Raw genomic sequence first — 24759 nt, forward strand, 5'->3', positions numbered from 1 at the left:
CTGGGTGGGAGGAGACGGGTGGGGGCTGAGAACCCGAGTCTCCAGGGCAGCAAGTAGCTTTGCCACTGGGAAGGGCTGGAATCGGAGGCTGTAGGTGCTCTCGCCTCAGCCTCCACTGACACGGAGGCTTGCTGCTCCCAGCAAGCTGCTGAGTTTTTTTGTTCCCCTCCCCCTACAGCCCCCTCCATAAGCCGGGGGCAGCATTAGTCGTGTGTGACCGAAATTCAGCTCAGAGTTTATGATTGGTACTTGAGTCCTGCTGATTGGGGGGGACTCAGCGGGGGTGGCGGGCAGGAAGATAGAAGAATGAGGCTTGATTCTGTGCTTCTGGACTTAACAATCTAGCGGGGAGAGAACAGAATATTAGATCAAGACTTGGGGAACAGTAGAGAATCAAGCACGGGATGGCGGCAAACACCAAGTGCTGAAGGCACGGGGCTAGTGGTCTGGGGGCAGCTGGGAGGGGGCAGCATGGAGGGGCTGGGGACAGTGGGATGCAGGCTTATGTCTGAGTGCAGGGGAGACCCCAAAACATAAATGGAGGGCCTTTCAGGTGCTGTCAGGTATGGCTAGGTGAGAGAAGTGTGGGGGCAGATGGGAGGGACGCGAGTGGTCAGCCAGGAAGCTTCCTAGGGAAGTGATGAACAGATTGTGGCGAGATTGGACCAGTGCCCGTGGGCCTGTCCGCCTCTCGGCCACGCTGACTGCTAACTCCGAGAGCAGCCCAGCTCGCTTCCTGACCCGAGAGGAGAGTAGTGCAGCCTCTCACCTCTCCTCTGCTTCTGTAGTTTGCACAGGAACTTCCGAGGGCTGGAAAAATCTTAGGTGGGGTTTTTTGTTTGTTTTTGGTTGATTGTTTTAGCCCAAAGTGAGGCCTAGGAGACAGGTGTTGACTCCTTTTTATGCAAGAGAACACTGAATGTAACATTCATTCAGCAGGGGTCACTGAAAAATCTAGCCTTCTTGTCTCACCTACAGTCACAGGATTGAACTGGGAAGAGAAACTGGGTGCCCCGAGGCCCAGTCTGGACTTCAGGATGAGGCAGGCATGGGAGGAGGAAGGCGAATAGATTGAGGATGGCTGGGTGGATGTCCCACCTCATCATGGACTTCTCCTGAGCTCTGGTCCCGAGGCCAGTATTAAGGTCAACCCTTTACTGAGACAGACTCTTGAGTGCTATGTGTCAGGCAGTGGCCATCCAAGATGAGCATGATGCTTGGTCTTGACCTCATCTGTCAATAGCACTGGACAGCCGGGGATCCAGGAAAATGGACATTCTAATTTTGCATCCTGATTTCAGCTCAGCTGTTAACTAATAGAATCCTTCTTGGATTTTTCCAACCTCTTCACTGTTCTCTTTCAAACCATATAGTTTTTTCTTCCTTTAAAAGTGTTGCAGTCTGGCCTCCCACAGGATGCCCACATTGAAAAGTCTTGACTTGTACCTTCTAGCAAACCCCCTTAGTATTCCCTCGTACACACCCTGTGGACTAAGATGGGTTCATGCCTATATTTTCTGTTCTGTGCATTATTTTGTATTGTGTTCGGTTCGTTCTTGTAGGTGGATTCATTCAATTGATAATTCCCTATGGTCAGTTAGGTTTTTCATTTCTTAAAGGGATTTGTCTCCATATCACCTGCTATTAGCCCTTTGTGCTTTGGTAAATATTTATTGACTTTATATTAGGTACCAGGTGCCACAGATGGCATTTTAGTGGGTGTTAATTATTATCTTCGTTTTCATGATGACCCCGGGGGGTTTGCCTCATTTTACACAGGAGGAAATTGAGGCTCTGTGAACTTGAACTATTTGCAGAGATTACATAGCTTGTATCTGACACACTAGGCTTCAGATTCTGGTCCTCTGACTCCGAAGTTGCTGCCCCCACTCCCCGCCTCCTCCCCTGCCCCCCGCACTGCACTCTTTAAGCACATGGCGAACTTCCAACAGTGAAAATGTGTGTCTTAGCCGCCATCAGGCCATGGCGACCAAGCAGGACTTACAAGGCCCTACACTTCCCCAGCGCTGAGGCTCTGAGGCCTTGCCATTCTACCGCCAGGGGTGGACAGCGTGAATCCATGGATTTTCTGTGTCTCTGGTAAACCTTTCCTCTGCCTAGACAAACTTCTCTTCCACGAGCCTGACTTAAGGCTGTAGAGTCCTGAAAGAGGTTAATGACGGAGTACAGAGCTTTGATCTCAGTGACTGAAATTGGGGGTTTTGAGAAGGGTGTAATCATAAGCACGTGATGCACGAGAACCCGGCAAAGTTGCCTCCTCACACCCAGAACCCTCGGCACTGGACTTGGGAGTCGGCCTTGACCTCGAGCCTGTGTCCTGCTCTTCACCAGCTGGGGACCGTGGGCCAATTATTTCACCTTTCTGAGCCCAGTTTTTCTTCTGAAACTGGAGATGACCCTAAGACCTCACAGGATTGGGGGGAAGACCCACGGACAAGGGCTAGTTCCCCTCCTGCAATAGCTGCGCAATCAGTAGCCGGCCTCTTCCTGTCAGTGAGTGGTCGGTTGTGACGTGCCCTCGCTGAGCCCCGCGGAATTCCTCCCAAAGCAGGGCCTTGAAGCGATCTGGCTTTCCGATAGAGTTCTCCGGGTCTTACCACTTCGATTACTCACCAGGAAATCAAGGCCGGAGGGCTGTGGGTTCTGTTGGGTTCCTGTAGTTCCGTCGCTGCTGCAGGCAAGCTAGTGAATTGCCCACCTGTCCTTGGAGCTGGTCAAGCCCGCTCCGCCCCTCCCGCCCCACCTGCCGCATGTGGACACAGCTGTCTGCTGGCCCCGGGTAGTTCCCCTTCCACTGCAGGGTCCTGAAGGTCACAGGGGCATGTTTGCACTGTCTTCCTCGAATCATACATTGCTTTCTTGATTTCTTTTGGCATCTTTCACCCTAAGATAGAGCAATAAGGGGAAGTAGGGAGAAAGGAAAAGAAAACAAGACCAGACTGGGGTTCTTGTTTTGATTTTGCTTTGCGAGTGAGGTATGTGGTGGCATTTTATTGCTTCATGTCTGCTTTTAAGGGAGTCAGCCATCTGCCTGGTAATAATGGCTTCATCTCGTTAGTCATCCGTGAGTTAGAGACGCGCTGTACAGATTCCCGTGAATAAGAGAACAGACACTTGGCGAGTCGGAGCAGAGCCAGCCCTCCAGCATGCAGTTACCCCACTGCCATGTTGGGGGGCTGACAACATGATGGATTCCAGGCGGCCCGAGGAGGGTAGAACGGAGGCTGTGGAGTTGGGGCTCCACATTCTCTCCCAAGCTGGTCTACCTTTTCTTTTTGGTTCAGGACTGCTGTGGTTTGAGACCCCGAGGACAGGGTTTTGCTGCTTCTTGCAGAGAGAACCAGATACAGAAGCAGGAGCTAAGGAGCACCAAGACGAGCACCACGCCTCAGAAAACTCTACAGGGCTTTTTCTTTCCTCATAACCCAAACAGCTCCTGTATTTGACCTTAAATGCAGACATTCTCCTTGCTTTGTGAGTTACATTGGCTGAGTCACATTCATAGTCACATTTTCATGGCTGGAAGTAAACTTGGGGCTGACACTTGTGGGCATTTGGGGTTTTGGAGACTTCCAGGGTGGAAGGCTGAGCTGGGAGGGACTGTGTTCAGGAAAAGGTCGTGAGGAGACAGGCGGAACGTTACCTTCACGTAGTGACGGGACAGTACAGAATCCTCCCCTTAACGGGGAGCAATAGGCAGAATCTCCCATGAGCCATGTCGGGCGTGGGACTCTCTCCAGAAGGAAAAAAGATGGCAGAACACAAGGTGTGAAAAGACGCCTACCTGGAGAGAGGTCATCTGGCCCTGGGCCTTGCCACCACCGCTCTGCCCCTGCCCTCCCTCTGGGGCTGGTGGAGGTAGAGGTCCTGGCACTTCCCACAAACCATGGCCATCTGACGGTCAGATGCTCCCCACCCCATGCTCCTTCTCAAAGCTTTGAAATGTGTGAAGACACTTCTAGAAATATTTTCACCAGTAAGTATCAGAAGGATGGGGGCACCTGGGTGGCTCAGTTGGTTGAGCGTCCGACTCTTGATTTCAGCTCAGGTCATGATCTCAGGGTCATGGGATCGAGCCCCGTGTTAGGCTCCACACTGGGCTCAGAACCTGCTTGAGATTCTCTCTCTCTCTCTCTCTCTGCCCCTCCCCTGGCTTGCGCTCGCTCCCTCAAAATAAATAAATAAATAAATACATACATACATACATAAATACATAAATACATAAAATCTTAAAGAAAAAAAAGGGATGAGAAGGGTGATTTCTGCTTATCCAAAAAGTCAAGTTAACTATAACTGTGATCCTTCAAGCACCATCACTCCTCCTGCCCTACACAGCTGTGACAGGGAGCAGGTAATTCTGCAAAGGTGAGTTTTCTGGATAACGGGACCTCCTCACAATAAGGAGTCTCTGCCAGGCTCTGAAGACAGATGAGCTTTCCTATTTCAGAGTCAAGACTGAGCCAACAGGGAATCTGGATATGTCCTTGGAGGGGTGTCTGCATTTTAGTAGAGAGCAGGAATATTATGCTTTTAAGGCCTGGCAGACAAAGATGAAAGGGAAACTTCCAGCGCCCAGATGCTGGGGTGGGAGGGCCTGGCACGGCACTCACACGGACCCCTCGACCACATGGGTTCTGACTTCTGACACAAGCGCCGAGGGCTTCTTGATGACCCTGCAGCTGATGCTGTGCCGAGTCGGGGCTGGGTGGGAGGGGGCTGGACTGGGCCAGGGATTCGTCCGTGTGAACAGATTTTCCACTCAGAATCCCAGAGCCCTCTATCCCCTGGTGGGATTCGCCCTTCATGTTAGGCCAAGACCCAAGCCAGGCGCTTACCCAGAACCAGCCAGGCCTGGCTCAGAGCTCGCTGCAGGCATCTGTCACCACCCACTCGCTCTGAGTCATCCCACACTTATCTGCTCAAATCACAGAGCATAGAAATGCGTTTATCAGTTGGTCTTCCAACACAAACTCCAGGGGGACACTCGGAAAGAAGGGTGGGTCTTGGGGGACGAGGGGAGGGACGTGCTCCATCTGGCCTGTGGTGGGGCCAGGGGCTCTGAGTACCCTGCTCAGGGACCTGGGGACCCCTCTCTTCTAGGCCCCTTGGGATAGTGTCAGGATGCCCCTCCAGGCCTTGTTAGTGGCCACATGGCAGCTTTCCCCAGGATGACTTGCTCCTTCTCCTGGCTGCATAGAGAGAGGGCACTGGGCCATGCCGCCATATACAAAATTTGTTTTTCCTCTTCCTTCCCAGATCCCTACTTGGTAGATGAGAACTATGCCCCCACCAGACGCACACATATACACAACTGCCTCCGCTGTCTCCTAAATGGGGAGGAAAGACTTCTGCCAGTGGACCAGAGCCCTAAGTGTTTCTCATAGGGTGGCCCTGGGGGCTTGTTAAAGTGTGCATTCCTGGGTCCCACCCCAGCCTACCAAATGGGGTCCTCAGGAATCTGTACTTAGAGTGGATTGAGTTGGAGTCAGCATCATCCCTCCTGCTCCTTTATCTAAAAAGAAAATTCTAGGGGCACCTGGTGGTGCAGTCGGTTAAGTGTCTGCCTTTGGCTCAGGTCATGATCTCAGGGTCCTGGGGTTGAGCCCCGTGTCAGGCTCTGCACTCAGCAGGAAGTCTGCTTGTCCCTCTGCCTCTCTCCCTATTCACGCTCTTTCTCTCAAATAAATACAATCTTAAAAAAAAAGAAAATTCTAGACCTTCTTGCCCAAGGTCCAACTAGACACTGAGTCTAACAGTTTCCGTGCCGCCCCCCCCCCCCCGCCCCGCCCCAGTCAGCTTTCTCTCGTTTCATTCATGGAGATAGATAAGGAAAACATTGTGCAATTGCAAAAAAAAAAAAAAAAAAAAAAATCCAAAGAGTATTTTTCAATAATTCCAAATGCCTCGGGACTGTGGTTAATCCAGAGTTCTGAGAGCTAGCAGCAATGTCTTATTTGCAATGTTAACTGTCAAAAAAAATTAGAGATCTATAAATGCACTTAACAAACCTGACATCACCCAGTCTCTGATACTTTTAGGTCCTCGGTAATGATGCCACTTGGACAGAATCTGGTGTGCCAGTGGGTAAGGATGTCGGCTTGAGATAAGCTAGCTGTGATCAACATTCTTCATCACATTTAAACATCCCCTGCGTTCTTGGTGCTCAGTGATCCCTGCACTTCCTATTTGGCTGGAGGGACAGGGTAGTTAATAGGTGGTGGGGAATGGTGGCCTCAGCCCGTGAGCTCCTCTGGGCATCCCCTTCTGCACCCTGAGGGCCTTCATAGGGTCCCCACTCCAGTGCTCCCCAAACTGGCCTTATCCAAGCACTTTTTCTGTCTGAACGAACCTCTCTCCTCCACCCGAATTTCTGTCTTTTCTTTCCTAGGCCGTCAGGGTCCTTTTCTGAGATTAACTAAACCAGTAATCCCTCAATTCAGAGAAGGGGTTCACTTCATGGGTTATCTCCGTGGTTATTTAAATTTTGCCTTGATCCAAATAAAGGGCCTCAGGATAGGAAATTTAAGCACACATGTAGGATTGTGACTCCTCACGCTATTGGGGTTTTACCCTTGGGAGAAATTGGGTTTTTGGTGTCCAATACATCTCTCCTTCTAGATTTGTAGCAACCGTGGGTCTGGACTGGGTTCCGGAAGATGAAATGCCAGACTTTCAGATCCCAGGAAGGGGAAGAAGGGACAAATGTGTCCTATCTCATAGGTGTAACCAGGTACTTTGTCACCAGGAGGGCAATTGAAACCAGAGCATTTTGCTGAAAATAGAGTATAACCATCACCCACACTGCACAGCTGCTTCCTGAAAATTCTACTCCCACTGCATGAAAAAGCACATTCAATATTCTAGGATTAATAATGTAGACGTCTTCCCCATGTTCTGTAGACTGTACGTTTTTATTTTTTCTCTCCTAAGGTACGGGGATGGGTGGTGGCTGATGGGTCACTTCGGGCTCGGATTTCTTGACCTATAGTTTACATACAATAGCATTCACCAATTTTAAGTGTGCAGTTAGATTGTGATCAATGTGCACAGGCATGCAACCACCACACGACAGAGATCATTTCCATCACCCCGTAGGTCCCTTGGGCCCCTTTGCTGTCTGTCTCCTCCCCCAGCCCCTATCCTGAGACTGAGGAGGGGTGTGTGGCTTATCCGTGAATGCCCAGTTCCACACACACAAGGCTACCCGACCCACGTTTAAATGAATTAATACATCAGTGGCTCTTTCGTATTTTAAAAATCCTCCCAAGCCTCCTCTGCTTTCTCCCATTCGTCCTACATTTTGAAAGACTGTCTGATAAGCACTTGCTAATAAGTAGTTTCTGCATTTAGTCATTCCTGATACCAGCCTTAGACCATCAGCATTACCGGAGCTGATGAAATGAGAGGTGAAAGCAGGGGTTGGCTGTCCTCACTGCCCGCGTGGTCGTGGGCACGTGTGCATTTCCTTTCCACCTCCTGAAAGACCGAAAGACATGGCAGGAGCGTCCCACCCCAGACTAGAAGCCCCCAGCCTACATCACCCCCCACCTTTCTCAATAATAACAGCATTCTGCTCTTACATAATAACATCTTGCCTGTAAAACGAGGGAAGTATCTTAAGGTAATAGGTAGCATTTTCCTGTAATCTCTTTGTATGTTAGCTCGAGTTATGTATTTACATATTTATATATGTTAACTCATAATCTGATAGGAACTCCTATGATTCCCATTTTATGGATGAGAAAACTGAGGCGCAGAGAAACTAACTTCCACAAGATTGCATTGTTTTCTGGTCATCTGTTGCTGTATCACAAGCCACCCAAAACTTAGAAATATGGTTGGGGATCATCGCAGATCCAGGGGTGGCCTGGCTCACAGCGGGCCCAGTCCCCGCATAGCGTTCCGCCTGCGATCTCGGCCAGACGGCAGCTGAGAACGGAGCGCTCTCAAGGTCTCCTCACCCTGCGACAGGTGCCTGGGCTGGTTGACGGCTGGTTCTCGGTGCGGCCCTGCCCCTTGGCTAGCGTGGGCTTCCCTCTGGCAGGATGGTCTCCAGGCAGTCGGATTTTTAACAGCTGGTTTCCCCCAGGGCAGATTCCAGGAGATCCAGGGATAAGCCACCAGCTTCCTCTCTCCTGATCCTCCCGCTGCATTTCTGTTGATCTCAACAGCCCAAACTCAAGGGAGGGGAAGGAGGGACTTGGTGGGAGCGGCTGGCTTGCGTGTGCTCGGAGCCGTAAACTACCACACAGCCAACGCGCTGACTGCATGCAGCCCCCTCCCCAGCAGCCCGCTAACTTGAACCCTGGCGTCAGGAGCTTCACATCACCGCTGGTCCGATAGACACACCATGAAACATGCTTCCTGGGGCACTGGTTCTATTCTATTAACAACAGCGACAAAGCCGGTTGGGACTGCACTGATGTCAGGACCCTCGTCGTACCTGCAAGTGGAGAAAGACTGTCCCACAGCTTACCAACTCAAGTACTGAGTCTGCCGGATGGCATGCCAGAGAGTAAATTAAACAGGTGAAGTGTAGGTGACACAGATGCCATTTCTCACCAATCTGAAGTCGGACAGCGTAGACAATCTATGGGTGAGGCTATGAGGGAGCAGAGTCTCCTCCCCCACGGCGAGGAGGGCAGAATGGCACAGTCCTAAGGAGGACACGTAGCAGTATTGTTCAGAAATCACAAATCCATGGCCCTTTGAGCCACAGTCACACTTCCGGGAACATATCCCAGAAACATGAAGAATGCACAAAGTTCTCAGGACAGCCTTGTCCTGATGGCCAAAGATTGGAGACTCGGCCTGCCACAGGGGCTGGTGCAACTAGAATGTTCCATCCAAAGGAGTGTGCGCCGGACACCAGAAAAATCTCTCTGTGCCGATAGTGAGCGATGTCCTGGATAAGCAAGGTGTGGGGCAGAATGTATGCATAACAGGGATCCCTAGTATTAGAAAGTGTGCTCGTGCATAAAGAAGCCCTAGTAGGATGTGCAACTAAAGGTGGTTCCTTTGGGGGCACAACCTGGACGGGGCCAAGAGTGGGACTCCAACTCTTCCATTCTGCATCGTTTTGTTTTTACTTCTGAATCCCATGAATTTAGCTCTTACCCACACGCATGCAAAAATTAGGGGAATCGCAGAGCTGTGGCCCTCAGAGGGCTCACAGTCTCTACAGAGATAAAATTTATAGATAAACAGACAACGCTTGAGTGGTTTAAATTCTTAAAACTCTTCAACTCAAAACTCTTTAAATTCTTAAGTGAGTCTCCAAAACTCTTGAAATGCGTGAGTTAGAGAAGGGTTCCAACGGGACTCGTTAGGAAAGGCGTCACGAATCTGTGGGACTTGAGCTAGTTCTTGGAGGACGAGTAGGTCCTCTTACCAGTGGGTAAGAGAAAGAGGGGGGTTAGTCCAAACGGGGGGTGGGCTGTCAGCTCGTACGCCTCAAACCGTCGTGTAGGGGGAGTCACGTGTCGGCCAAAGATGGCTGCGCTCTGGCTAGTTGAGCAAAGGTTGGCGTGAGCCCCATCGTGGCCGAGGGAGACAGGTAGAGCACCCTATGCTGTGAGGAGACAACTTACTGGATTAGAATTTCTCAGCTCGTCTTTAGAGAGATGTGATTTCCCATTTTGCTCCAGACTGTGTTTGCAGCATACCTTGGATCTAGACAATGGGAACGAATTATAAAGGCTCTTCAGTTACCTGAAACTGGCCTAGAAATTCCGTGACTGTTGAACAAATGTCAAGCCCAAAATAAAATTGTAATGCATAAAAAAAGAACATTCTTTGTGTGTCATAACCTTAACTGACGCGCTGAATGTCAGGCCAGGGGTGTGGCGACTTCGCCCTCAGGCAGGAGGGACCCTACAGGTTTCAGCCAGCAAGGCTCCTGTTCAGCATGATTCCATTCTCCAAGCTGGGCGTGCAGAGGGAGGTGGCCCTGGGGCCTCATGGATGCAGAGGGCAGAGAGATACGTGGTCCAGAGGCTCCCAGGACACACTGGTAGTGACTACAAGTGAAAACTAGGGGCTGGCCTGGCTAAGGGACAGACAGTCCCAGGGGGTCCTCTGGCTCTAGGAATATCCCCACAGGACCCGGTCCAGAATCCTCTGTGCTTTTTCAGCAAGAGATAAAGGTTCCAAAGCACTGAAGCAGGGAGTAGATGAGAAATGCAGAGGACATGCTGAGGGACGTGTTTCTTCCTAGCCCGATCCTGGCCCACAGGGAGGCACGCGTGGCCTGGGGACACATGCTACACACGGGGACATCTCAGTGATCAGATCCTCCTAAGAGATGATGGCTTTTAACCCAATTCTTAGGATGTGAGAAGCAGGCTTTTTTTCTTCCTTGAAAAAGCAAAGCCACAAACAACCCCTGTGTTTTGTACCTGACTCCCTGCGGCGGCAGCAGCTGATCTAGAAGTTTCTGCTGTTCTGGTGACTTTGGCCTCACATCCAGCATTTTTCTTCCCTCCCCTACTTATATAACGAGCCCCTCCAGAACAGAATGGGTTTGTTGGCAGCAAAAAACAAAAAAACAAAAAACCTAGCAAATTCCTTGTTTGGATTCGCTAGCACCATGGTTTGTGGCTTTGAGTCCCCGACCAGGAACCTCGAGTTTCTCTGTGCCCACTCAGTCTCCAGCCTGGCACTGGGATTTGTCCACCCACGCCACACATTCTGAGGCTGCCTGGTGACTCCGGCTAGCACCTGCTTCTATCAGGAGCATGAAGGCCCGAACCCCACCACTGGGTCCCCACTGGCCAGCTTGGCCTGAAAGAGGGGACCTGGGCTCTCAGAACTTCCTGGCCCTCATGCTGCCTAACCCCACTGGTCACCTTATCTCCTCATTTATCTTTTCTGCCTGGAGCCTTAGACTAGATCCTCTCCGCTCAGGACCTGCTCCCTTGCATTCTGGAAGGCCTCAGAGCCGTGGACGTGGGGGGAAGTGACCACGCACCAGCTCCTGTCCCCAAGTGGAGTGATGCATGGGCCTCTGAGAGGAGCTGTGCGCGGGCCTCTCAGCTAGACTGCAGGCTCCCTTCTATCTCCTGATGCTAACGGCAGAGGGCGGATGCCGAGCCCAGTGGGATGGGTGATTGGTTGGCCCTTGGCACTGAAGTCAGCTCTGGCCCTTTGTTGCTCTTGCTTTTTTTCTTTCATTAATAGACCTCCTTTTGAGCAGTTCTAGATTTGCAGAACAATTGTACAGAAAGTACAGAGAGTTCCCACATACAGCCTTCCCCTCCCCGCCAGTATCCCTTATTATCAACAACTTACATTCTGAGGTACATTTGTTAGAGTTGATGAGCCCTTATTAATACATTATTATTAACTAAAGCCCGGAGTTGACGTTGGGTTCGCTCTTGGTGTGGTACATTCTGTGGGTTTGGACGCACATATAGAGACATGCATTTACCATTTCAGGATCAGACAGAGTAGTGGGCCCTGAGAATGCCTGCTCCCCTCGCCCCACACCACGGTGGCTCTGACTTACTGCTGTTTGTCCTGGTGCCTCTGGAGCTGGACCCCCTGCCGGGTGGGGCAGCAAAACCCAGCCGTGTAGACAGGAGTCCTCTCGTCACAGGGCTGGGGAAAGGGATGGCCTGGAACAGAATTGGGGGGGGGTTTGGAGGATCTCTAGTGTTTGAGCCTGAACACCTCCTATCTCAAGTGAGGGGACCGAGGGCCAGACCTGGGAAGTGGGTTTCCATTCGACAGGGTGGGTTGGAGCAGAAGTCTGTACCCAGGGCTATCACGGAAGGGGCATAGGCCCAATTCAGCTGCTTTTTTAACAACAGGAGCTAAATTAGTAAACAGGACCAAAAAGTAAATTTTAAAAAGAGCCAGTCATTTGGCCATTTTGAGCGTCATTAACTTACCCTGGGGGCAACTTGGGCCCAGGATGGGGTCCCTGGAAGCCTCCGTGGTCACGAGCTCTGTAGGAGGGCGCTCTTGTACCCGAGAACTCTGATTTCCCACGCGGAGCTGCCCGGCGTGAGCCACACATGGCCCTTGGCAGGCCCAGCCCTGGAAGGAAGGGGAAGTGGCCAGATACCATCTCCTGGCCCGCTGGTCTCCATGTACCACTCTGGCGGGCAGCACCTGGGGCCCCTCTGTGCAGAGCACCCACCAGCCTTCAGTCAGCGGGACACTGAGGTTCCTGTGGTTCCAGTAAGTTCTTGGAGCAGCAGCTCACCCTGATGGCCTCCTCCACATAGAAGTGGAGGATTCCAGGAAGTAACACGTTCACACAAAGCTGATGAATGACAAAGAAGGGCAATTTGGAACCAGAGCTTTGTCGCTGGAGGAAAGATGTGAAAATGCCAACAAACCTCCATCGGAGGATGGCCTGACCATGACTGACATTTACTGTGCGCCCAGGACGGCCAGGCCCACATGAGGGGCTCGCACTGGGCTGTGACTCTGTAAGGTCATTTTGTTGTCCTCTTATGTAATAGAAACATAAGCTAGAAAGTCAAAATCAGCTAAAAAGAGCATCACGCAACAGAGAACCCAGCTAGAAGTTGCAATACCAGGATTTGGTTCATGACTGTGCAGCGTGGCTTTGAGCAACTCGGTCTGATCTCTCTAGACATCCATTACTCCACTTGGGATGGAAGGGGATTGATTGATTTGGAAGATTTTTTTTTTTTTTAAGATTTTATTTAAGAGAGAGTGTGCACACGGCAGGGGGGAGGGGCAGAGGGAGAAGCAGGCTCCCCACTGAGTAGGGAGCCTGATGTGGGACTCGAACCCAGGACCCTGGGATCATGACCTGAGCTGAAGGCAGACGCTTAACCGAGTGAGCCACCCAGGTGCCCCAGATTTGGAAGATTTCTGAGACCTTTTCCAACTGTCATATATTGTGACTGCATTATTTCCTTGGGCGTAGGTGTCAGGAGACCAGGGGGTCTGCCGCAGGTTTGGGCCAGGTGGGCACAGGTGCTGACAGATAGCACTCTGCAGGGGTGGGTGGTTGTCCCAAGGGCGTAACTGCTGTTCTGGGTCCAGTGGTGGCCAGGGCTGCTGGGGTTGGTGGAAGCCACACTGCCCATGCTGGGTCAGAGCAGCAGTGCCCACGGCTCACAGGGCCACGGGAGGGACGCAGGGGTTCGGATGAAAGGGAAGCAGGGAAGGAATTGCCCAACTCCCATGACAGTAAAGAGAGGTGGTGCTCTGTCTCTTTACTCCGTGCATATTTCTGGGCACAAAATTCTAGGAGAGGTCAGAAGGCTCCGGCCAGGACAGAGGAAGACAGATGGTGCTCATCCTTCTCCTCTCTCATGACATCTCGAGGGACAAAGAGTCAGCTCGTCTCTGAAATCTACCTGTACCTGCTTCAAAGCTCTTTTAGTGCACAACTGTTCAGCCTCTTTTGTCCACAGTGCAGTAAGACGTGCATTATTCTATGTCCGTCTGTGTGCGTAATCAAAAATTTGATGAAACACTGAAAGGCATCCTTCTTTTGTTCTAATTCGTATTTTCATGGTCGTGTGATCCACTAAATCAATGTGATGGTCCACCGATGGGTTTGGACTATTCGTTGGAAAACTGTGGCCAGATGCTTCTGGAGCAGCCAGTTCACCCAGGGGTGAACAAAGAAAAGCACCTCTCTTCATTATGCTTAGTGCAGAAAGCCTTTGAATTCTTTCTGCGTCCTTGGTGTTTGCTGCTTACTCTGAACGTCTTGTACTTTTCAGCGTGAGACGTGTTGGCCCAGAGCAGGTGGGTGGCACAGCAAGAGGGGATGAAGGAGGAATCCTCCTTTCCTGCAGAAAGCGGGAAGAACCTTTTGATACATGGTGTTACAAATAGGGACATTTGATATTCTGGAAATTGTGAGCTGGAAACCTTTGTGGCTATCAGCTCAGCTCCTGTGCGGAGCCCCAGAGCCACACTGGCTAGGTGGCTGGGAGCAGAAATGAGGTCTCTCAGCTTGCACAAGACTCTCCTGCAGAGCGGAGGGTATGTCTCAGAACCAGCCAGCAGCACCGTGACCTTATAAAAATGTTCCCTGGGTGCCCAGTGGTATTCTAATCCGCAGTGTCCCTCCTGCAGTTTGCCTTCAAGCATAGACCCAAACCGTCTGCTTTTCCCTGCGGTGCCAGGGCTGTCTGCAGGGCACTAGGCTGGGTGGGGGGGCGGTGTCCTCGGGGCTGATGCAGGGCCATTCGGGTCTGTGGGACAGACCCAGCAGCACCTCCACTTTCCCTCGTGGTTGGTGTTTTTCCTCATGAAGGGGACATTAAAGTGGGGGAGCCCCCCCTGACCAGGGTCACCCAGTTGGCCAGGCAGTGTGTGGCACCCACAAAGGGTTCAACCTCAAGGTCACCACAGTCTTGGTTGGTGGTTTGGCATTTTATTTGTGAGTAGATAAACCCTCTCCAGAAACCCAGGCTTGGTCTTTTCAAGCCCTATCGTAAGATCTGTCTTAGCAAACTAGTAAAATGTCAGAGCTGAAAACAGCCCTGGAAATTACGGGCTATTGCCCTTCTCACAGATGGCTGGCGTACTCAGTCTGTCCTTGCCTTCGGAAGGCCCGAGCAATCCAAGATAGCCCCAGAGCGTCACTCCCTTATCCTCAGATCTCCATGTGTAGCACACTGAGCCGTCATCAGTCCCCGATACCGCAGTACGAAGGAGCTCATTAGCACCTTTTCTGGTATCAGTTTTGTTTCTCGGAAAGACAAACTCTCCTTTGAGTCCTGCTGTGTGCCTGGCACGGTGGCGGAACGAGTCGCTCAGGTGAACCAGGCGAGGTCCTTGCTGTCCGCCGACCGCTGGTGTCGGAGAGGAGCAGGGCTCTCAGACACACTACGCGTGAGCAGGTGCGGCGGAAACCTGTCACCCAGCCAGGGACAGAAGAGTGGTTGCTTCCACTTCGCAGGCGAGGCTTGAGGAGGTGAGGCTATAACGTGATCGCGGGACTTTCCTAAATCTGCTGCTCTCCTTTATGTGCGGCAAAGGTTCTTCCAGGACAGTAAAAATAGGCCTACTTGGGCTGCGTCCTGGTGTTTCCTAAATCTGCTGGGATGGACAACCTATCCTATCCGTCTGTATCCTCTCATCCAGCTACTTCCTTCGGGGATTTCGTGTGGCCCTTGGCAAAGTGAAGGCTCAGCTAAGTGTACAGAGACCCCCTCCGACCGACTGGGCCCCACTCTCCTTCCCAGGGGTGGCCAAGAGCCTCTCCACCGCTGCCCCTGCTGCCTGGACCCTCACCCGCGGCCGGCGCCTCCTCGTGAGGAGGTATGGGACTCTGGACCAGTCATGGCTCTCTGGGGAAACAAGATGAGCCTCCCCCATCTGTGACGTCTCCCTCCTCATCACCTGGCTTGGGCTGGAGATACCACCTGTGGAGATACGGATTGTTCTGGACTGAGGCAGCAGCCAGCAATCCAGGTCACCCTGGTCGCCTGGGGGGGAATGGCTGCCCTAGACCAGAGCCTTGCTCCTCACTGTCTCCTGGGCCTTCCCAGCCCCTTGCCTCCCTCCTCACCGCCGACCTGAGCTGACTCAGACCCCTGGAGCCTCCACCCAACCTGCCGTCTCACTCCCTTCTTCCAGGAGGAACTGGGTTGGGAGAAGACAAGAAACAGGGTTGATTCTGGTTCCTAATCCTCAGTGGTTCGCAGGGGCTGGACCTCAACCTGGTCTGGAGCATGTGCCTTTAAGGGGTCACTCCAGGGGCCTGAGTGAGGAGGGGATTGGGAGGGGGCCCCGGGCATGTGGACTGGGGGCCCTCAGGCCTTCCCGAGCACAAGTCCCTGGAGGCCACAGACAAGGCACCGTCCCCTCTGCGCAGCGTCCTCGGCTGTAAGGCCGGGAGCCCGTGGGGACCTTCCAGTTTCTGTTTAGCTCTAGTCAAGCTGCGTACAAGGTGGGCAAGGCCCAGCTTCCTTTTAACAAGAGGACAGCAGGGGCAGCCTGCCCTTGGTAACCCCCTTTACAACAGTTCACCCAAGTTATCAATCAACCTGTTTCTCAGCCTGGGGACGGGGTAAAGGCTGCTCTCTAATTATAAGGAGGAGCAGCTAGTGTCTTTGTTTTTTTTTTAAGATTTTATTTATTTGTTTGAGAGAGAGCACGAGCGGGGGGAGGGGCAGAGGGAGAAGCAGACTCGCTGCGGAGCAGGGAGCCTGATGCGGGGCTTGAGCCCCAGGACCCTGGGACCGTGACCTGAGCCGAAGGCAGATGCTTCACTGACTGAGCCGCCCAGGCGCCCTGCAGCTAGTGTCTTTACAGAACATTTGCAACTGGATTTCAGGCCTCAGTTGAGCAGGGCCTGACAGACCACCTGGGCTTCCCAGGTGGATAGTTGACCTGGGATTCAGGGGGGTGTCCTGGTGACGTCCTATGTCCTCTTCAGTCTTGACTGGGTAAGGCCAGGTATGTCCCTGGCCAATGGCTCTCACAATCCCAATACCGCACGATAACCTGTGATCCAACCTCGCTTTATGGATTGAACACCCGAGACTCCCAGAGGCTAGAACGATCTGCTGCGTTCGACAGCTGAGGGGGAATGGAGGCCTCTTGACCACCCCAGTGTAGGGGTTCTGTTGAGAAAAGACTCTACTGTGTGATGCTGCTGTTGAGCCAGCGAAGCCACTGGGTGGGAACTGGCAAGAGCAGCAGGACCGAGTACTACCTCAGCACCAGGATGGAGTACTTCTTTAGTGCCAGGATCGAGTGCTTCCTCAGCGCCAGGACTGAGTACTTCCTCAGGGCCAGGGCCGAGTACTTCCTTAGGGCCAGGATGGAGTACTTCCTCTGGGCCAGGGCTGATGGAGTACTTCCTCAGGGCCAGGATGGAGTACTTCCTCAGTGCCAGGGCCGAGTACTTCCTCAGGGCCAGGACGGAGTACTTCCTCAGGGCCAGGACGGAGTACTTCTTCAGGGCCAGGACGGAGTACTTCCCCAATGCCAGGGCCGAGTACTTCCTCAGGGCCAGGACGGAGTACTTCCTCAGTGCCAGGGCCGAGTACTTCCCCAATGCCAGGGCCGAGTACTTCCTCAGTGCCAGGATGGAGTACTTCCTCCAGGCCAGGGCTAATGGAGTACTTCCTCAGGGCCAGGACGGAGTACTTCCTCAGTGCCAGGGCCGAGTACTTCCTCAGTGCAAGCATGGAGTACTTCCTCAGTGCCAGGGCTGAGTACTTCCTCAGTGCCAGGGCTGAGTACTTCCTCAGGGCCAGGACGGGGTACTTCCTCAGGGCCAGGACGGAGTACTTCTTCAGGGCCAGGGCCGAGTACTTCCTCAGGGCCAGGACGGAGTACTTCCCCAATGCCAGGGCCGAGTACTTCCTCAGGGCCAGGGCTGAGTACTTCCTCAAGGCCAGGGCCGAGTACTTCCTGGGGGCCAAGACGGAGTACTTCCTCAGTGCCAGGATGGAGTACTTCCTCTGGGCCAGGGCTGATGGAGTACTTCCTCAGGGCCAGGATGGAGTACTTCCTCAGTGCCAGGGCCGAGTACTTCCTCAGGGCCAGGATGGAGTACTTCCTCAGGGCCAGGACGGAGTACTTCCTCAGGGCCAGGACGGAGTACTTCCCCAATGCCAGGGCCGAGTACTTCCTCAGGGCCAGGACGGAGTACTTCCCCAATGCCAGGGCTGAGTACTTCCTCAGTGCCGGGATGGAGTACTTCCTCAGTGCCAGGGCAGGGTCAGGCTGCTGTACTTCGGCCTTTCCCGGGGCCCAGGGCTTCTTTCTTTGGAGAAAGGCCAGCTCACCCCAGCGGCTGAAGTACTTTCCTTGGCACAAAGGTCCAGGGCAGTTGGTTGGGGAGCCCAAGCCAGCTGTGTCAATCAGTCAGGACCCCCAGGTGGGGGGCATGGGGCAGGCAGGGTGGCTGCAGGAATGAAAAATAGTGGTTTTCTTTTCTTTTTTACATCAGGAAGTCTCTCAGACTGCAGTCAGAAACCATGATGTCCTCTGTGGAAAATAAAGAATTCTGGAACTTCTCTGAGAGTTAAGTTTAGGCTTTCCCTAATTTGGCCCCTGTCCCTCCCCTGTTGCTGAGTTCCAGTGATTCAGGGTTTGTTCCTTATTTTTCTGAGAGCAGTTATATAATGTGAATGTTTTTCAAGGGCTCCAATTGACCATGGCTCTGGTCACCACCCCCCACATTGGTACCAAGAGCTGCCTGTTGGGCGGCTTTGAGGGATTGCGCAAACCCAGTCCATCTGGAGACACCTCACGCGTGCCACCCACCTGAGGTGCCTGCCAAGGCCCTCACTGCAAGAGGTGAACTTCAAGCCGCTGTACCCACAGATCAGACGTAGACGAGGCTAACCCACGTGGGCAGCTGCCCTGTGGGGTGATGGGGACCAGGAGAGCCGGGGGGATGGGTAGGGCAGGGGCATCTTATGTGGGACCTGAGTGACTGGGCACCCATGATTCTGAGGACGCTACTCACGGCTCTCCTGGGGTCACGCCAGGCATCCATAAGGATGCGCCAGGCATCCATAAGGACGCACCTGGCATTTGTGCAGATGACCCAGGTGCTTGATGGGCAGACCTTAGAAACCAGTTGAGACCAGAAGGTTAGCACCTAGGAAGCAGATTAAGAGGTACGTCACGGGGCGCCTGGGTGGCTCAGTCGTTGGGCATCGGCCTTCGGCTCAGGTCATGTCCTGGGGTCCTGGGTTCGAGCCCCGCGTCGGGCTCCCTGCTCGGCTCAGCAGGAAGCCTGCTTCTCCCTCTCCCACTCCCCCTACTTGTGTTCCCTCTCTCGCTGTGTCTCTCTCTGTCAAATAAATAAATAAAATCTTAAAAAAAAAAAAAAAGAGGTACGTCAAGATAGACGTGTTCTGTCATATAAATATATAAAAATCTTTAAAAAAAAAAAAAAAAAGAGGTACGTCAAGATAGATGTGTGGCCGGGTCATAACCACCTCACCTCTGAGGTACCAACAGGGAGCACAGGACATGCCCCCACCCCTCTACTGGTGCAGCCCATGTTCCTGCAGACTCTTCCCCCAAACCCTGAGCTTTGAAAGCAGGGGAGATTATTTGGTAGTCTGAGAGTAGAAGAAAATTATTTTTATGACTACTCATAGGAGGTGAGAAGCTGCATTTTATTCTCAATCCAGCACTACTTCTTGAAAGTGCTCCCAGGATTCCAGGATGATGTTCAGTTCAGCAATAAAAACTGAAACAGCAGGAGCTGAAAGGGCTCTTCCGGAATCTTCTAGTTACACCGTCTCACTTGACAGATGAAAAACTGAATTCAGACATGCCTGAGACCCCCCCACACAGTGAACAACAGAGCTGGGGCTGGAACTCAGCCTCCTGGCTCCTTCCTCATGCACGGGTCGTGTTCTTGTGGGCGGAGGGATGTGGGACGCAGCTATGCTGTTCTCCCAAGCCCAGGGTGGCTCCTGATGTCGCTTGGTGCTCTGTTTACTCAGGACTGCTCGGCGGGAGCGGAGAATGAAAACCATCCTACATGTGTTCCTTCCTCAGCAGGAATCAGCCCGCTGGTAATTGCACTGGAATGTTCTATTGTGACCCTGATAACTAAAACCCCCAGTCGGCCCTCAGGTGCAGGCCACGGGCCCCTGACATTGGCATCCTTTCTGTTTGTCCTGTATTTGTGCTTTTGTCAGGCCTCTGCCTGGGGTGTCCCAGCTGCATCAACAAAGGCGTTTTATAAGACGAAGCATCAGAAATACGGAAAGGACAGACCGCATCTGATCAATACACGCTTACCTCGCACCTTCTCTCAAGACTAAAACATGAGTGAAACAGCCTCTGTCCTTCGGGAATTCACAAATCAGTTCGGGATATGTGGCCGGGGGAGTGGGGGAGCTGCAAACAAGACCCCAGAGTCCACAAATTGTAGACATGCCATCATGTGGAGTGATGGCATTTGGTGGTGGGATGCTGCTTTTTAACCACAGCGGCGTGCATTACTTTTCATTAAGAGTAGGCCTTAAAGAGAAAGCATCATAAGCTGCTTTGGGAATGAGTCACTGAACTATACAAATCCTCACTCATCCTTCTCCTCCCCTGAAGTTGCACCGGGCCAAGGCTCCTCATTTTGCAAGGAAGAGTTCTACATCTTCACAGCCTCTGATACCGAGTTGGTTTTTGTTAATGGAGCTGAGCCTCCCGAGGAGGCGAGGAGGCGGTGGGACTTAACAGAAGGAGCTCTGAGCTGGGAGTGGCTGGTCCTGGCGTAGAGGGCCTGCTTGCTGCTGTCCATTTGTCTGACTTGGGCAAGTGGCTTCATGCCTCTGACTCTCAGTATCTTCAGCTCTAGGCTGCGATGATACCACTTGCCCTTCCTACTTGTATGGGCTGCTCTAAGGACCAAAATAAGATTGAAGAAGGGCACAGTAATGGCAGATTATTGACAGCGCAGTTGCTGATACCTTTTTTGTGGTAGAATGTGGGCTGTTGCCTGAATTTCTGAAGAGGGGTGGGGATGGGGGGTTAAATGGGCTACCTTGAAGGTCAGCTCACATCTCGGGAATCTTCTCAAACTTGGGGCTTTTCTCTTTTATCCCTGTGCTTTCCTGACAGGTGACTTTAGCAGCCCAGATCCTGAAATTCACTTTCCCCAAAGATCCTGATACCCATCTCCAGAGCCTGTGGTCAAGGTCTAAAATGTAGTGTGTGCAGCTAATGAGAATCCCAGAGTCTCTTGGCAGCAAGCAGCTCTGAATGTCTCCTGGAGCCTCAACATTGCCCAGCGAAATGCCCACCCAGCGCCAGGACTGGCCTGCCTGGCTGGCAGACCTGAAAAGGAGGTTCAGGGATGGCAGGGAGAAGAGAAATCTGTGAGGAAAGCACGAAGCTCTGCTGGGAGTTTAATATTTAGAAATCACATGAACAGGGCAGGCTCCAGGAGCCTGGGCCTTCTGCAAAGTCAGCTGAGCTAGGAGGCCAGGTCTCAATTCTTGCACCAGCTAATAGTTTTGTGGCCATAGCTGCAGTTAGAGATTTTCCCATACCTGGCCTCCAAGGTGTGCACTGTTTCTTGGTGAGCTCTGAGAGATGAGAGCCAAGATTAGATTCGTGGAATGTGGGGTGGAGGAACCTTCCAGCAAAGCCCGCCACTCCTGCCAGGTGACTTCCCTGTAGGGATGCTCGACCGAGCAGGCATGCAGGGCTGAGGGGTGGGCACGCGGCCGTGGTCAGAGGGACTCGATGCTTTCAGGAGCTCACACTGGTCAGAAATAGCTGCAGGGGCCTTGCTGCAGCCCCTCCTGACGGCTGCCTGGGGCCACCAGCTGCCCATGATGGGAGCTGGACCAGCATCCTAGTCTCTCCTCTTTCCAGACTGTCTAACATGAGTCATTTCACTGCTGGGGGCTTCGGTGGCTAGAGCATGATGGCTCTATGAGGAACAAGTAAGTATTTGTGAAAAGGCTTTCGCATGTGGAAACTGTTGTACCGCACGAATGTTCAAGGGTAATGATTATTTGCAACCGGAGAGGAATGTACTCATTAAAATGGGAGATAAGCACCCCACACCTGGTTCCTCCTCCTTCCCAGTGAACTGGACTGCGTGGGGCCTGCTCGTTGGCTGGCCCGTCAGCACAGACCGTGCAGCCCCCCATGCTGGCCGCCAGAGGGTAAGGGGGTGCGGATTCAAACACGTCTGCATGCCCGCTACGTGCCAGGCAAATACAGGCAGAGAAGAGTGACACGGATAGCTCTCCCTTGCCCCTGATGAACTCGAAGTCTATCTAGAGAAATAGACTGATAGATGATCATAAAATGGCCTGATAAGTCCTGTAATAAAGGTCTGTCTACAGTTGTGTAGGAACACAGATAAGAGAAGAATTTATTCTGCCTGAGGGTGGGTCCCCGCCAGAGCTAATGTGTGAATTGGGCTTTGCATGGCCCATAGAAGTTCACCCTGTGAACCAGGATTGGCGGTTGGGGGGTGAAGGGCAGGAAGAGCTCCGAAGCCTGGAGGGGGCAAAGAGCTTGGGGCATGTGGAGATTGGCAGCCAGCACTGGCCACTCATGCATGGCCCTGGGCCAGGCTCTGTGCTAGCAGCCAGCCCTGTCCTGGAGGGACTAAAGAAATAAGGCTGCAGAGGTTGGCAGATCCATGGGGCCTGGACCAGAGGCTGCAAGCCTGGCCGAGAGCCCCTGTCCATGGCTCCTCCCAACGGTCACCTGTGGGAATCTAGGGGCTCTCCATCTGGGCTGCTGGCTGAATGATGGAGATGCCCATACTGCATTGTAGACTAATCAACTCCACTTCTGTGGCGGGACCCAAGCTCCTCAAGTGCCACCAGGCCTGAGACCACTGACATGAACACCAGAGAGGCTGAGTCTGGAATCTGCACACAGAAGAGCTCACCAGCATGTTCTAGTCGACCAGGTGTGGAAGCCGTTGCCAAGTCCCCGGGGCGTGAGGGGAGGGGCTGACGTAATATAAGACCCACACCTTCAGGGATCACTCTTTGGCAGAGGTTTGGAGATGGCCTGAAAGGGGCAAGGCTGAAAGTCTTGGAGAATAATTAGGCAGCCCAAGAGAGAGCGGGCACCTTTTTGGGGAGAAATGGAAAAATCTATCCTAAATCCTAATGGATTTGTATGGAAATACTCAAGGAACCCTGAGTAGCCAAAACAAGTGTGGGAAAAAAAAAGAATAAGGGCGCCTGGGTGGCTCAGTCATTAAGCAGCTGCCTTCGGCTCAGGATGATCCCAGGGTCCTGGGATCGAGCCCCGCATTGGGCTCCCTGTTGCGCGGGGAGTCTGCTTCTCCCTCTCCCACTCCCCCTGCTTGTGTTCCCTCTCTCGCTGTGTCTCTCTCTGTCAAATAAATGAATAGAATCTTTAAAAAAAAAAAAAAGAATAAAGTAAGATGTTCCATAGTTCCTGATCTCAAAACTTACTACAAAGTTATAGTAATTAAAACAATGTGGTGCTGGCATGAAGAAAGACATATAGACCAATGAAATAGAATAGAAAGCCCCCAAATAAACCCTCACATATGTGGCCAAATGATTTGTGATAAGAGTACCAAGAACATTCACTGGGAGAAAGTCTTTTCAGTGCATGGTGTTGGGGACATTATGCACGTGGGGAAGAACGAGGTTGGGCCCGCATCTTATAGCATAGAGTAAAACTAACTCAGCACAGATCACAGACCTAAACGTAAGAGCTGAAGCTAGAAAAGTCTTGGAAGACAACACCGGGGAAGAGCTTCATGACATTGGATTTGGCACTGAAGTCTTGATTATGACACCAAAAGCACATGCAACGAACTAAAAATAGATCAACTGGACTACCTCAAAATTAAGAGCTGTGCCTCAAAGGACACGATCAACAGAGTGAACGGCAGCCTACAGACTGGGAGGAAATATTTGCAGATCATGTATCTGATAGAAGGTTAGTGTCCAGAATATAGAAAGAACTCCTACCAACTCAACAACAAGCAACCTGGGTTTAAAAATGGTCAAAGGACTTCTTGAACAGACATTTTTCCGAAGAAGATGCATCAGTGGCCAAAAGCACCTGAAAAGAGGCTCAACATGATTAATCATTGGGGAAACTCAGATCCAAACCACAATGAGATACTACCCGACACTCGCTAAGATGGCTTCTGTAGAAACAAAACCAAACCCAGAAAGTAGCAAGCATTGGTGAGGATGTGGAGAAGTTGGAACACTGGTGCCCTGTTGGTGGGAATGCAAAGTGGGGCCTCTGCTGTGGAGAATGGGCTGGTGGTTCCTCAAGAATGTTAAAAATAGGATTACCATGGGATCCAGCAACTCCACTTCGGGGTATTTACCCAAAAAATTGAAAGCAGGATTGCAATGAGATGTGTGTATACCTATTCGTTTGCTAGAGCTGCCATTACAAAGTACCACAGAACTGGGGAGCTTTCTGTTCTCACCATTCTGGAGGCTAGAAGTCCGAAACCAAGGTGTTGGCAGGGTCGGGGTCTTCTGAGACCTCTCTCCCTGACTCATAGATGGCCATCTTCTGTCTGTGTCTTCATATGGTCTTCCTTCTGTGTCTGTGTCCTAATCTCTTCTTCAAGGACGGTAGCCACAGTGGATCAGGGCCCACCCGTATGACCTCATTTTAACTTAATTACCACTTTAAAGACCCTATCTCCAAAGACAGTCACATTCTGAGGTTCTGGGAGTTATAACTTCAATCTATGAATTTGGGCAATTATGGGGGAAACACAGTTCAACACCCACATTCACAGCAGCATTATTCACAACAGCTAAAATGTAGAAGTGACCCCAGGGTCCATTGATCGTTGGATGAGTAAGCAAAATGCAGTACATTGATAAAATGGAATATTATTCACTTTTAAAAAATCTTTTTATTGTTATGTTAATCACCATACATTACATCATTAGTTTTCGATGTAGTGTTCCATGATTCATTGTGCATAACACCCAGTGCTCCATGCAGAACGTGCCCTCCTCAATACCCATCACCAGGCTAACCCATCCTCCTACCCTCCTCCCCTCTAGAACCCTCAGTTTGTTTTTCAGAGTCCATCGTCTCTCATGGTTCGTCTCCCCCTCCAATTTCCCCCCCCTTCATTCTTCCCCTCCTGCTATCTTCTTCTTTTTTTTTTTTTTCTTAACATATATTGCATTATTTGTCAGAGGTACAGATCTGTGATTCAACAGTCTTGCACAATTCACCGTGCTCACCATAGCACATACCCTCCCCAACCAGTGTCTATCACCCAGCCACACCATCCCTCCCACCCCCTCCCACTCCAGCAACCCTCAG

General features: G+C 51.9%; 1 protein-coding gene across 2 annotated transcripts in view; it reads left to right on the forward strand.

Moving 5' to 3' along the window:
• LOC102748583 (5'-AMP-activated protein kinase subunit gamma-2-like) overlaps positions 1-24759 on the forward strand; it is a 204899-nt gene that overhangs the window by 49503 nt on the left and 130637 nt on the right. The gene's annotated exons all lie outside the window — the stretch shown is intronic.

This window comes from Leptonychotes weddellii, chromosome 12 (assembly GCF_054177405.1).
Source record: "Leptonychotes weddellii isolate Sample4059 chromosome 12, ASM5417740v2, whole genome shotgun sequence".
Taxonomy (NCBI): domain Eukaryota; kingdom Metazoa; phylum Chordata; class Mammalia; order Carnivora; family Phocidae; genus Leptonychotes; species Leptonychotes weddellii.